General features: G+C 48.7%; 1 protein-coding gene and 1 long non-coding RNA gene across 3 annotated transcripts in view; one reads left to right on the top strand and one right to left on the bottom strand.

The window, feature by feature from the left end:
- Window positions 1–15,027, bottom strand: part of crim1 (cysteine rich transmembrane BMP regulator 1 (chordin-like)) — a 294,476-nt gene that overhangs the window by 176,366 nt on the left and 103,083 nt on the right. The gene's annotated exons all lie outside the window — the stretch shown is intronic.
- Window positions 11,414–12,503, top strand: LOC140427018 (uncharacterized). Its single transcript, XR_011948361.1, has 3 exons — window positions 11,414–11,468; window positions 12,158–12,241; window positions 12,353–12,503. It is a non-coding gene; the product is annotated as an uncharacterized lncRNA (long non-coding RNA).

Below are 15,027 nucleotides of genomic sequence, written 5' to 3'. Positions count from 1 at the left end.
GGCGATATCCTAGCTCGAATGAACTAAATGTAAGGCACCACCACCCGGCGTGATCTAATTGGGATGTTAAGATGATAGGGGCTGATTAGCACACTGGGCTAAATCGCTGGCTTTTAAAGCAGACCAAGGCAGGCCAGCAGCATGGTTCAATTCCTGTAACAGCCTCCCCGAACAGGCGCCGGAATGTGGCGACTAAGGGCTTTTCACAGTAACTTCATTGAAGCCTACTTGTGACAATAAGTGATTTTCATTTCATTTCATAAAGGGATTAGATAGAGTAGATACAGAGAAGCTATTTCCCCTGGCGGGGTGTTTCCAGATTACTTTAACCTTAAAATTAAAACAAAACCATTCAAGAGTAAAATTAGGAAGCAAATCTTCATATAAAGGGGAGTGGATGTCTGCAATTATCTCGCCTAAAAGCTGTGGAGGCTGAATATATTTCAGACAGAGCGTGGCAGACTTTTTATTCGATCAATGATATCAAGAAATCTGGATTAAATGTGGGATAAATGGAGTGTAAGTACAGATTATGGTGGGACAGGTTTGACAGGCTGCGTGGCCTACTTTAGTAGCTACGCTACAGCGAGTATTTGACTGAAAATCAGCCATAGAGACAGTGCTGCCAGCAGACATAATAACATTTTCATTTGGTGCCACCTGCATTGATAAATGTAACCAGGGTCCTGCCGTGGGGACATGAGAATACAATATTCACATCAGTGCAGCGGTCTGCTGTCGCTGAATGTGTCCTGCAAATCTAAACGAGAGCGCTTCGGCAGCAAACAGACTGGGGTGTAATGCAGAAGTGCTCTCACTGGAAGTAGCAATTAACATAAATAGGGTTTTATAATAGCCTGAAGTACAGTTAGCTTCGGATATGTCACTGGCAGTGGAAGCAATTTGAGGTGATGAATTAAAAGCGTCACAAATAACTGCACTGCACAACACTGAGGGACATTGGCTGAACTGTGAGCTCTCCAGCAATATAGTGGAACAAATGCACCTGACGAACAGTACTGGATAAGTGGGTGGCTCTCACTTGCCCTCGTGGCCACATACTGATATCAGAAAATCAGAATTGGGTAGGATGTTTGGAGTGGATATCCACCCCAACTCAATGAAAACAAACACCCGCAACAGCTCTCGGCGATTATTCAACTTCTAGCCCCAAAGCAGAAAACGATTATCCGAAACATATGAGCTACAGATCATAGATTTTACATTGCAGAAGGAGGCCATTCGGCCCATCGAGTCTGCACCGGCTCTTGGAAAGAGCACCCTACCCAAGCCCACACCTCCACCCTATCCCCATAACCCAGCAATCCCACCCAACACTAAGGGCAATTTTGGACGCTAAGGGCAATTTATCATGGCCAATCCACCTAACCTGCACATCTTTGGACTGTGGGAGGAAACCGGAGCACCCGGAGGAAACCCACGCACACACGCGGAGAACGTGCAGACTCCGCACAGACAGTGACCCAAGCCGGGAATCGAATCTGGGACCCTGGAACTGTGAAGCAATTGTGCTAACCACAATGCTACCATGCTGCCTCCCTCTTAAAGCACGTGAAGCATTGACTGGAGACGTAGACCAGAATTTTAAGTTATTCGGGCGGGTACACACGTGAAATCGGGCAAGAAGATGTCAGGCGCGTGTAATGATGTCATCGCTCTCTCGTGCGGGTATTTTGGTAGGCGGGCATGAGTCAAAACGCGTCCGCCACCAATCAAGAAGCCAATTTAAATTAATTCAACAGCAATTGGCTAGGATTTTACGTTGCTCCCCCCCCGGCAGGTGGGCATCTCCCTCCAGGGCGAGATGAAAGGTCAGGGCTCAAACAAAATTGAGAAATGGGCTTGCCGACTGAGGTCTGTGTATGACTGCGCTGCCCAGACATAGCTGGCAGAGCTTTTCTGCTGATTTTCACGGGCCTGCAGCTCCCTCAAACAGTTCCACAGCGTGTGTCCCTGAGGGAGCACATTGGAAGTGCCAGCCCGTACTCTCCCTTTTATCGGCGCCTGCCCTCCTCCCGCCCTCTCCTACAACGCTCGACCTTTCACAGAGCGTGTTTCACGTTGGATGGCCGTTAATTGGTCAACCAGCGCAATATCACGTTAACAACTCGTTAACATCCGCCCCAAGTTCTGGCACGTCCAGTTGGTAAAATCTAGGCCTTAGTTGACAAATCAAGACTCCATTCTTTCCAACTCTTCTGACTCCTACTTGCAGTTGGCCTCCCTCCGTTTTTGGACAATAGCAGGATGACATATGACCTACTCCCCTGTTTAAGGAGGAAAGATCCGGTCCTTTTAACGGAGCAATAGGCCGCCTTCAAAGCGGAGATGGCTTGAGTACAGTCGAGGGAAGGAGGGGTAAGGTAGAACAACCAAAGCCAGCGCTCCCTGGATGATGAGAGGGATAGAGAGTAAGCTGAAACAGAAAAAGAGGGATAATGACGGATGTCAAGTTGACAAAATAGGTGAAAACCAGACTGAATATTTTTAAAAATCAGAGGGGAAATGAAAAAGGAAATAAGAGAGAGTGAGAGAAGAGACTGGTAGCTAACACGAAAGGGAAGGGAAACCAATAATCTTCTACAAGCTTGCAAACAGGAAAAAGATAGTAAGAGGAAAATTGGAGAGCCAATTAGGTGCCAAAAAGGGAGATCTACTCATTGAGGTAGGCAATATGGCTGAGGTGCTAAATGACTACTTTGCAGGCAGCACGGTGGCGCAGTGGTTAGTGCTGCCGCCTCACGGCGCCGCGGTCCCAGGTTCGATCCCGGCTCTGGGTCACTAACAGTGTGGAGTTTGCACACTCTCCCAGTGTTTGCATGGGTTTCACTCCCACAACCCAAAGATGTGCAGGGTAGGTGAATTGGCCATGCTAAATTGTCCCTTAATTGGAAAAAATGAATTGGGTACTCTAAATTTATTTTAGAAAATGACTACTTTGCATCTGTCTTTACAGGGGCAGCATGGTAGCATAGTGGTTAGCACAATTGCTTCACAGCTCCAGGGTCCCAGGTTTGATTCCCGGCCTGGGTCACTGTCTGTGCGGAGCCTGCACGTTCTCCCCGTGTCTGCGTGGGTTTACTCCGGGTGCTCCGGTTTCCTCCCACAGTCCAAAGATGTGCCGGTTAGGTGGATTGGCCATGATAAATTGCCCTTAGTGTCCAGAATTGCCCCTAGTGTTGGGTGGGGTTACTGGGTTATGGGGATAGGGTGGGGTTGTGGGCTTGGGTGGGGTGCTCTTTCCAAGAGCCGGTGCAGACTTGATGGGCCGAATGGTCTCCTTCTGCACTGTAAATTCTATGAAATTCTATGTAATTTACCAAGGAAGAAGATGCTGCCAAAGTCCTTGTGAAAGAGGCAGTTGAGCTGATAGATCGTAGAATCACTCAGAGACTATTCGGCCCATCGAAGTCTGCATCCACCGACTGAAGCAGCATCCTACCCAGGCCCACTCTGCTGTCCTATCCCCAGAATTCCACCTAACCTTTTGGACACTAAAGAGCAATGTAGCATGGTCAATCCACCTAACCTGCACTGGGACTGTGGGAGGAAACCGGACACCCAGAGGAAACCCAGGAAGAAACAGTCACCCAAGGCCAGAATCAACCTAGGTTCTTGGTGGTGTGAGGCAGCAGTGCTAACCACTGTGCACCATGCCACCATGCTAAAAATTGATCAGAAAGACTGACTACATTTAAGTTTGAAAATTATGAGACGGAACCAGGATGCCGAGAGAATTAAGGGTCGAAGTTGCCCAGGCACTGGCCGTAATCTTCCAATCCTCCTGAGATACAGGGGTGGCGCCAGAGGGCTAGAGAATTGTAATGTTACCTTTGTTCAAAAAAAGGTGCAAGGCTCAGCTCAACAATTACAGGCCGGACAGTTTAACCTTGGTTGAAGAAAACCTTTTGAAATGATCATCCAGGAAAAATGTAACAATCACTTGGACAACTGTGAATTAATTAGAGAAATATAGCATGGATTTGTTGAGGCAAATCATGTTTAGCGAACTTGATTAAGATTTCTACTGAAAGGGTTGATGAGGGTAGTGTAGTTGATGTGGTGTACATGAACTTCCAAAAGTAATTTGAGGAAGTGCCATATAAAAGACTTGCCACCAAAGTTGAAGCCCATGGAATAGAAGGAAATTGTCAGTATAATGTTGGCTGAGTGGCAGGAAACAGTGGGTTCAGGGTCGTTTTTCAGACTGGAGGAATGTCCGCAGTTGAGGTTTCCCAGGAGTTGGTACCACGACCAATACTTTTCTTGAAATATATCGACGATTAGGCTTGGGTGTGCTGTTCATAACTTCAAAACCTCCAGGGTGACACAAACCTTGGAAGTATTGTGAACTGTAAGGAGGACAAGTAAATTCTTCAGGGTCATAGGCTGGTGGAATGGCAGGCACGTGGCAGGCAAAATCTGATGCAGAGAGGTACATTTGGGTAGAAAGAACAAGGAAAGACAGAATAAAGTAATGGAATTCTAAAGAGGGTGCGGAACAGAGAGACCGGTGGACATGTTTACACAAAACATTGAAGATGACAGGGCAGGTTGAGTCAGTGGTTAAAAAAAACATATGGGATCCCGGGCTTAATATATAGAGGCGCAGAGTATAAAAGCAAGGAAGTTACGATGATCCTTTAGAAAACATTGTTCCCGCCTGAAAGACCTAAAGGCTTCAGAGATGGTGCAGAAAAGATTTACGAGAATGTTTCCAAGTACGAGGTGCTTCAGTTCATTAGTTAGATTAAAAGCTGGGGTTGTTCTCCTTAGTAAAGGGAAGGTTGAGAGGTGATTTGATAGATGCGTTCAAAATCATGAGGAGTCTAGACAGAGAAGAGAGAGGTCTGTTCTCATCGGTGAAGGTCGAGAACCAGAGGACACCAAATTGGGGCAATTGGTAAAAGAACCATTGGAGATGTGAGGAAAGACCTGTTTACACTCCTGGAATGGGTAGGCTATCAGATGAGGAAAGGTTAGACAGGCTAGACTTGTATCCGCTGGAGTTTAGAAGATTAAGATGTGACTTGATTGAAGCATATAAAATCCCCAGGGATCTTGACAGGGTGGATGTGGAGAGCGCGCTTCCTCTTGTGGGAGAATCTAGAACTGTGGGTCACTGTTTAAAAATAAGGGGTCACCCATTTAAAACGGAGATGATGCAGCGGGCCGTGAGACTTTGGAACTCTCCTCCTGAAGAGGTGACGGAAGCAGAGTCTTTGAATATTTTTAAGGCAGAGGCAGGCAAATTCTTGGTAAATAAGGGGCGGCGAAGGATTATCGGAGGTAGCCATGATGCAGATATGTGGTTATGATTAGATCAGCCACGATCTTATTAAATGGCAGAGTTCGAGGGGCTCCTTGTTCGTGCGTCCGTGCACAGTGAGTGGTTAGGATCCAAAATGAATCTGGGAGTGTGGCGGAGGCAGATACAATTGGGGCTTTTAGAACATAGAATATACAGTGCAGAAGGAGGCCATTCGGCCCACTGACCCTGCACTGACCCACCTAAGCCCTTACCTCCACCCATTCCCCGTAATCCAACAACCCCATCCAACCTTTTTTTGATGTGGAGATGCCTGCATTGGACTGGGGTGAGCACAGTAAGAGTTCTTACAACACCAGGTTAAAGTCCAACAGGTTTGTTTCAAATCACTAGCTTTTGGGGCGCTGCTCCTTCACCTGAGGAAGGAGCAGTGCTCCGAAAGCTAATGATTTGAAACAAATCTGTTGGACTTTAAGTCTTCTTACTAACCTTTTTTTGGTCACCAAGGACAATTTATCATGGCTATTCCACCTAACCTGCACGTCTTTGGACTGTGGGAGGAAACCGGAGCACCCGGAGGAAACCCACGCAGACACGGGGAGAACGTGCAGACTCCGCACAGACAGTGACCCAGCGGGGAATCGAACCTGGGACCCTGGTGCTGTGAAGCCTCAGTGCTATCCACTTGTGCTACTGTGCTGCCCACACGGTGAAAGGGAATTGGATAAGTTCCTTGGGGGGGGGGGGAAAGAGAGAGAACTACAGGGTCACGGGAAGAAAGGGGGGAGTGGGACAGGTGAGTTGCGCTTGCAGAGGGCATACCCTCTTTCTGACCTCTAACCGTTTTATGGGCTGGATTATACGCTTACGGTGGGGGTGGGGCGGGCATGGGCAGAGGAGGGGGGACGCGCAAAAATGAGAGCAGCCTGCCATCGGAGGAGAGCCCAAGGACAGAGCACCCGACATACAAGACAGGGACCAACCTACAGAGGGAAGGGGAGAGCAAGTGAATGAGTTGCCACTGTGTGCTGAACATAAGAGTATGAGAGACATACAGACAGAGGGGAAAGGAGCCAAGAAAGGTTTACACAGGGGGGATTGGGTGAGATGACAAGAAAAAAAATGTGTGCACCCTAAAGAGGAAGACAAAAAAAAAGAAAGAAAAACATAATGGCATTGGAGATGTAAAAGAATCAGGAAATGGGAGGCCAGCAGAGACAATTACAGCACGAAAGGAGCTACAAACCCATTTGTATTTTGTACATGAGCAACGCCAACGGAGATCAGCTAATAAACCGAGAGGAAATGTCAGAAATGAGGAGCAGTGATTTATTTTCCCTCAGATACCACTGTACATGGCATGTCAAACCACAATATTTCTGAGGTCAGACATGTTAGTGGAAAACTCTCTATGTGATGACATTTCTTGTAATTAAATTTAGTGGGTTTTGCGGTTTTCTGTTTATTGTGTGTGATCTGCTTTGGTTGGTGCTGTGAAATACTCTCAGATAGATCGCTGCTCTGTGCAGACACCAGGACCCGAATATTTGAGGTGCGGGGCAGGAGGCCCTAATTGGGTGCAGAACCTGGGGTTGTGGGGGAACTTTACTTAAATAACAAACTGCAGTCTTCGGGGGGGGGGGGGGCGGGGGGGGGGGGGGGGGGGGAGGTTTGTCTGTCAGTCTGCCAGAAATTCGGGCCTGGAGGTGGGGGAAACCAATTATGTGAACACTCGGGGGAGGGTTTTTTGCTGAGGTTGTGGTGGGAGGGGGCAGTGTTATGTCAGGTTGTTTTTTTTTTGGGGGGGAGGGAGCCTAGTTTGAGGGAGGGCCTAAGGGGCAGTTAAATCCAGGTCTCTATAATCTCCAGGGTGTATCCATGAGGGGCTCAGTGTGTAGTTCTTCAAATTGTAGTGTTTATTTCTTTTAATTTAAAAAAGAATAAAAGAGGCCCCCCATCTGCCAAGATCCCTTTCCTTTATTCATGTAAGGAGCTGGAGCCACGTTTCTTAAAAATGGAAGTTACAAAAATACTGTGAAGTTTACCGTATTTATTTGGTTAGGGTGGCCTTTCTGTTCACGACCTCTCTGAAAACAAACTGTTGGAGGCCATTCAGCTCCTCGAGTCTGTTTTGCCATTCGATTAGATCACAGGTGATCATTATCCTGGCCATCTTGCCCGAAGGTGTCGCTCAATTCGGACATTTCCCCAGGAACAGATTTAATCCGGAATGAAGCTTAATGGTGGAGTTCTGGATAATATTCAACCCTGGAGTGCAACACCATGCGCTCAATCCTTTCGGCACCTGCGGGTAGCGATGGGGATTTCCGTCAGGTAGTCCAGGGGGCTGTGAGGTGAACAGGTGCCCGTCCTGCGAGGGTTAATTCAGCCCATGACTGGCTGGCAATCCAGAGGCGGACTCACACACAGCGCTGGCACCCCCCACCGGCCTACTGAGTGATGGCTTTGTATGCCCCCAGAAGTGTAAGCCCGCGTCTGCTGTGAAGCCTTCAGCGAAGCAAGGAGGTGACGCTGGTCAACGGCCTTCGAGGGGAGCAGCGGGGCGACTCTCGACCTCCAGGCCAGGGTGGGTGGACAACCAACCAGAAAGAACAGAGGCCAACAGACCAGATAGCCAGCCGCAGCAGCAGCCAGGCAGAAGCACATGTGATCGACGAGGCTTGGCCAGCGAGAGCCGTGCAAAGCATCTGCCAGGAGACGTGAAGAAAGCCAGGCAAGCGCCAGCGTCGTGTCTCGGGAAATCAAGGAGCAGCAGCTAGCGGGAGCGAAGGGACTCGACCACAGCCAGAGGTCCACCGGGCAGGGCCAACAGTGAAAGGGCTGGACTGGGCAGCAGCCGGGCTGTGGGGCGAGGGCGAGAGAGCAGAGGCCAGGCAAGATAGCCAGCCACAGCAGCCAGGCAGGCAGCCAAGGAGCACGTGCGGTCGTCGATGAGCGAGGCCCGGCCACCCAAGTGGGACCCGAGAGGTCAGCAGAGCAGCAGTTGGGAGGTGCTAAATGGAGGTGGCCTCACTGTCGCAACCTTGGGGGCTGGACGGGGCGGCACGGTGGCACAGTGGTTAGCACTGCTGCCTGATAGCGCCAGGGACCCGGGTTCAATTCCGGCCTCGGGTGACCGCCTGTGTGGAGTTTGCACGTTCTCCCCGTGTGTGCGTGGGTTTCCTCCGGGTGCTCCGGTTTCCTCCCACAGTCCAAAGATGTGCGGGTTAGGTGGATTGGACATGAACAATAAGGTTAGGTTGTGGGGTTGTTGGGATAGGGTGGAGTGCTCTTTCGGAGGGTCGGTGCGGAATCAAAGGGCCGAATGGCCTCCTTCCACACTGTAGCGATTCTCTGATTCTATGTTTGGGGGCTTGGGGGGGGGGGGGGGGGAAGGATGGGCAGGTTCGATGGGCGAAAAGAGGGGGCAGTCTCCAGGACCCTCAATGATGCTCCGGAGTAATTTACCCTCCGATCTTCAGCCCCATGATTTCTTTTCAACAAATCTTTTTAAAATGTTCCTCTCCAAGCTTCTGGGTGTTCTGTTAGTTGCCACAACCTCCCCTTATGGCACTGCTGCAGCTTCGGAGCTGCCAAGCCTCTGACTAGGCCAGCAGCAACGGGAACATACCCAATAAAGATTATTATTATTATTACATACCTGCCATTCTTAACTTGATGGTGGGTCCGCAGGCAGCCAATTAGTAGGCCGCCTTGTGCTAAAACTGTCAAACCGATCCTGCTGGCGGAGGGAGCAGCCCAGAGACCTGCTTTTTACCTCAACACCATGGTCCCCAACCCGTGGTAAAATTCTGGCCAATTTTTCTCTCTGCAGTCTTAATTTAATTCTACTATTTGAAGGTCCTTGACAGGATGCAGAGGAGGTGGTGTAGAGGTATTTTCATTGGACAAGCAATCCAGAAACCCAGCACAATGCTCAGGCTTGAACCCCACCACAGCAGATGGCAAAATCGGAATTCAATCGAAATCTGGAATCAAAAGTCCAACAAAGACCATGAAACCACCGTCGTAAAAACCCATCTGATTCACTAATCTGCTGTCCTTACCCGGTCTGGCCTACGGGTGACTCCAGGCCCACAGCAATGTGTTTGACTCTTAGCTGCCCTCTGAAATGGCCAAGCAAAGAACACAACTAATGGGCAATTGGAGCCAAGCAATAAATGCTGGCACTTGAATGAATAAAAGTAAAATACCAGAATGGTCCCAGTCAAGGGAGGTGGTTTAGTTACAAGGCTGCGTCTGTTCGAGTAAAGGAGATTGAAGCGAGATTGGATAAGATGAAGAAGAAAAATTTATTTCCATAAGCTGATCAAACAAGCACTAGGGAGGCACAGATTTAAGGTTTTGGGCTTTTGGGAGGCGGGGGAGTAGGAACATTTGCATGCTGCAAGTGGTAATGACCTGGAATCCATTGCCCACAAGGGTGATGGAAACAGAAATGGTCAATGGTTTCAAAAGGAAATTGGATGGACAATTGAACAAAATAAACTTCAGGGTTACAGGAACCAAGCGGGAGGGGAGTGGAATTGACTGGATTGCTAGGTGGGATGCAGGCATGGAATAGGTGGGCCAAATGGCCTCCTTCTCTGTTGTAAATTACTCCATCGTTTTTCTTTTCTCAAATCACAAGTCCCCAATGTGACATTTGCTGCTTTGATGCAATCTGGAACGGTATTTAGCCGTGCCGCTTAAACTGCTTTTCCACTCATTTATGGTCCTCTGTTTCTTTTCATTGACGAAGGAAAAGTCCATTCGCAAGCACTGGCCCATCCTGTCGCGCTTTCTAACCAGTGAAGTACTTTCGAAGTCAGGCCGCTGTGAAGTTGGCAGCAAGGCGGCTGAACCGCAGGCAGAGCAAGCTCCCGCGCGCAAGGCAATGAGAAGCCGGCTAGCTTTGAGCCTCGCCGTGTTCGATACGCCCAGCCGCTATGTCACGGGTGGGCAGGTGCCAAGCAGAGACTGCAGTGTATCCTAACCAATGTCGGGGGGGGGGGGAAGAGGAGATGGAGAGCGAGAGAAGAGAGAGTGGGAGAAGAGCATTGTATTTGAATAGGCCTTGACATTTTTTGTCTGTGGGCACTTTGGGTGTGTGCCCATCTGAACTGCAGGAGGTGCCAGCCAGTCAGGCAAGGGCAAACAGGTAAAATCACAACAGTAAGTAAAACAAGATACTTGCCACAAAATGCCACCCCCCCCCCCTCCTTAAATAAATCATCACAGAAGATCTTAATGAAAATATGTAGGCACTATTAGACTTTAATATTCATCCACTGCGGGACGCACGTGGGTCAAACTGATAATTTCAGCGCATCTGTTTAACGCTGCACACTCTGGCACTAATGTTAGGCTAGTTCGCTGCTAATTCCTGGTGACAGACATACGGAAATAAGAAACCCCGTCGATAGCCATCAGCGATGAGCGGTCGTGGTGGGAAGCTGCTGCAGTCTGGTGCTAGTGACAGGCTCCGCCTCTCCTTGGCAGATGGGGTTTAACAGACAGGAAGGTTTAAATCCACTCTTTTCGCAGGTTTAAAACAACTCGTCCAGTTTTCATTGCTGTTGCCGCAATAATCTGTCACCATCAGGAAGTGGGAGGGGGGGGGGTGGAGTACAACAGCAGCCGCGGAGAATTCAGTGGAGTGCAGGAGGACCGTCTCTCTGCAATCCCTGCGACTGAAAATTTCAATCTAAATTAATCAAAGTAAATACTAAAACCTCACCAGAGTTTACGCGACAGAAATCTTGACAATGTGGAAATGATAACCCTTATTGAATTCCATTACCACATGAAGGGTTGCTTGGCAGATTAACAAATCACTTTAACGGGCAATACGAGTACATACAACTATTATTCGGACATCTTTATTGTTAAGAATTCCCTATTCAGCGAAAAATAGAATTACCAGGAATATCTAAGATCCATAAAAGTCCCAGTATGGAAAGAGCAGCTGCTGAATAGTTTAAGCATCTCCAAGGAAACATTAGGACCCTAGTTTCCATGCTTTACATTTGACCTTTCATCTCTATGGTAACATTTTGTTCACGTTGCCATGGAAGCAAGCTAACCGAGCATCTGTTGCCACTAGAGCGTCTGGCAAGGTGACAAGGCCCAAGCTCAGACCAAACATCAGGAACGTCTCATGTCTCACACAAACCAGGTACAAGGCCAAAGGAGGGAGGGAGGGCGAAAGAAAAAGTTTTCAGCACACAAAGAATAACTCGGGCAAAACACGAGCCCTGGGTTTTACACCGTCCCGGGAATTCTTGGCTGTGATGTGCCCAAAAGAGAGCGGCGAGGTTAAGCGGAGTGCGTGCCCCTGGAGATAATTTATTTCAGGGGAGCTGAAAGTTTTTTCAGATTAAAGTCAGGGGTGGGGAGAATGGGAAGAGAAAATTCAAGTCGGAAGACAAGAGAAAACGCAACGGATGTGTCAGATCAAAAAGCACAGGAATGTCCTTCACTCAGCCTGAATCAAAGAACATGGCCTTTATGATGGTGCTGACTTTGCCCTGGAGTTATTCATCGTAATGCTACTTCCCTGCACCTTTAGCGTTTGTTTTCTTCAAGTGTTTATCCGACACCCTCTCAAAATTGACTTGGGCTTCATCACCCATTTAATGTTGTAATACATTCCATATTCTGAAACCTAATCAGCATGGACACACTTCTTCTAGTCTTTGCATTTGATGTACAAAAGCCTGACTTTTTTTGCCCACTCGTTTCCAGTTCACTAATCAGTGGAAATGATCTTTCGCCATGTCCCCCCCCCCCCGTCAAACCGCCGACAAAAGCTCAAACACTTCGATTAGATTCCAGCCTCATTAATTATCTTTCTTCTTGTGACAGTACCGGAAGTAACTAAAGGATTAGGCAAGAGCTGGCGTGGTGACCATGGAGAGCTGGGACTGGGAGGAAATGAGTTTGGAACATGTAAGCACAGCAGGTCCATGGGGCTATTTTTGATTTTAAAAAGCTTTATCTGTTTTCAATATTAACATGTGTTCAAGATGCTTAACTCCTGAGTTTAATGTGTTTCCACAGGAATGCCAATGCCCCGATGGATTGCACTGACCAGCTTCACGTGTTTTGAGGGCTGCAGGTGCAACAATGAGCAAGTCTGAATAACAATGCTGGGATGTGTTTTGACCCTGGACGTCTCTTCTTGTTTCCTCCAACATGCCCGCCCCCACAATCCCCCGCCGCTGAATCCGCGTTTTCTTCCCGTCATTCCGGCAGGAGGACATCTCCGTGGGCTCCATCACTGGGCACCCTGCCAAACAGTATGCTGATGTGCTGCAGGAAGGAACTCTCCGGTTTGTTCTAACCTTCATCAACCCCGCCCGTCCCACATCAACAAATGACTTGATCCAACAGTGGTGACTCTTGCCTGCTCCAAGCCCTTTGCGAATTTGGGTTAAAAAAAAACCTTAGAGCAGGGACTGGGTCACATGTTATAGGACAACGGATATATCACAGCGGCAGTCAACTGACGAAGGTCTTTGGAATATATCAAGGGCGGGGATATTTAGTTCCTGCTGGGGGCAGATACAGAGAAGACTGGGCATAGAATTTCACACTGTCGGCCAGTTTGTCACTTACCCAGCTCCATTCCACCTCAGGCCACGTTCCCAAAGGCAGGTTGGGGGTGGGGAATGGGAGGGAGGGTGGTGGTGGCATGGTTAGCTGCTGAACAATCTATTAAGGCCCGTTATTGGAGGTCGACTGTTGATGTTCTACCTGGCTCCCTGATCCCAGCAGGTGGCAGGCATCTGTGTAGCTGCCTGCAGGCAGACCAGACCTATCCTTCTCGGTACCTGCCCATAACAGGGACTAAATGTCCCACCCCCTGATGTATCCCAAAGACCTTGGTCAGTTTACTGCCTTGTGTTATATCCATTGTTCGCTAACATGTGGCTCAGCACTCACCCAGTGCAGCCCCGTCATCCCAACCCTACCCCTTTCTCTTCTCCCCCCCCCCCCATCACTGTGCTCGTCTGCCTGCAAAGGCCTTTTTTCAATTTTAAAGAGATGGTTGTCTTCATTTTGAGGGCACCCCCTCCTTCACCTTCCTGTCAGGGCATCCTGCTGCTGCTGTTTTCAAGCCAGAAAACCTGCTTATTGGTCCTTCCACCCTCCATCCCTGACTGGATGGCAAGCACTCCTCTGGCCATTAATTGGCCTATTTGGGGATAATTACAGATGTGAGACTGTTCCCCACACACTGCGGACCTCAAACGTCAGGGTCCCGAAGTCTGCAGGAAAATCCTCCTCTTGAGATCTATGAGACCCAGGAGCATAATCAGCATGAGCATTTTGGGCAGAATTCTACAGCTCCTCCTGCTGGCGGTATTCTGTGGTCTTTCCATAGTCAGTGAACATTTGAATGGTTCGCCACATTTTACGGCTGTGCCCCCACTGCACAGGGGCAGCCAAATTCCTCCCTTCCCCCTTTTATCTTGCAGGCAGTGAAACACAGAAATGCTCGCTGGCCTACAATGGCTCCTGGTCTAGCGATGTCACAATTTAAGAATTCGCAACCTTCTTGCCTCACCCTCCCCATCTCCCTAGACTCCTGCAGCTGCACTCCCAAGATTTCCACGCTCCCCCAATTTTAACCACTCACCATTGACGGTCTTGCCTTTCTTCAGCTGTCCGGGCCCCGAGTCTCTGGAATTTCTGACCTACGCCTCTCCTCCTCCTCATTTATCATGTTCCTCAAACCCTACCTCTTTGACCGAGCAATTGGTCATGTGTCCAAAAAACCTTCGGTGGAATTCTCCGTTCCGGAGACTTGTGTGGCACAGCCTCAAACATTTTGGGGGGTATCGCTCCCATGGAACGGGATATTGAAAATGAAAATGAAATGAAAATCGCTTATTGTCACAAGTAGGCTTCAAATGAGGTTACTGTGAAAAGCCCCTAGTCGCCACATTCCGACGCCTGTTCGGGGAGGCTGGTACGGGAATTGAACCGTGCTGCTGGCCTGCCTTGGTCTGCTTTAAAAGCCAGCTCTTTAGCCCAGTGTGCTAAACCAGCCCCAAAACCATTATACTGTGTTAAGGACATTATATGAATGAAAGTTGTTGTTGTATTGTGTATTGGAATTGATTGCCATTCTGACATACGAAGGTACGAATCAGGGGTAGGCCATTCAGCCCCTCGCCCCCCCCCCTGTTCGGCAAGAATTCCCTTGCTCATCAAGAGACCGATTAACAACTGACGGATAACAATTTCTGCTCAACTCTCTGGTTAACTAGCTTGCAATCCGAGTGTTGACAATAACGTCACTCCATTAGATTCTGGTATATTGGCGGTCTCGATCAGTGGGGATATGGCTTGTGAACGGCACCTCTGGAAAACAGTTGCTACCCGGCAGAAGAGGGGGAGAGAAAGGGGAAGGGAACCGGCCCCTTTTAAAAAAAAAAAGGTCTAATTTGACAGGTAGAAAAGGGTTGGAATAAAAAGGGTTGCGAGTTGCATTACAGCCACATAAAGCACTGGTTGGACCCCAGTGTACACCGTATTCACATCTGGACAGTGCACCTCAGGAAGGAGCAATTGGCCATGGAGATGCTGGATTCAGCAGAATGGTGGCTGGAATAACATTGTTAAATCAGGAGGACAGGTTGCACAGGCTGGGCTTGTACTCCCCTTAAATACAGAAGATTAAGGAGTGGTCTAATCAAGATGTTTTAAGATGATTAATGGAGTTACTA

The sequence above is a fragment of the Scyliorhinus torazame genome, chromosome 1, assembly GCF_047496885.1.
Source record: "Scyliorhinus torazame isolate Kashiwa2021f chromosome 1, sScyTor2.1, whole genome shotgun sequence".
Taxonomy (NCBI): domain Eukaryota; kingdom Metazoa; phylum Chordata; class Chondrichthyes; order Carcharhiniformes; family Scyliorhinidae; genus Scyliorhinus; species Scyliorhinus torazame.
This window is presented reverse-complemented; position numbering and strand designations above follow the sequence as displayed.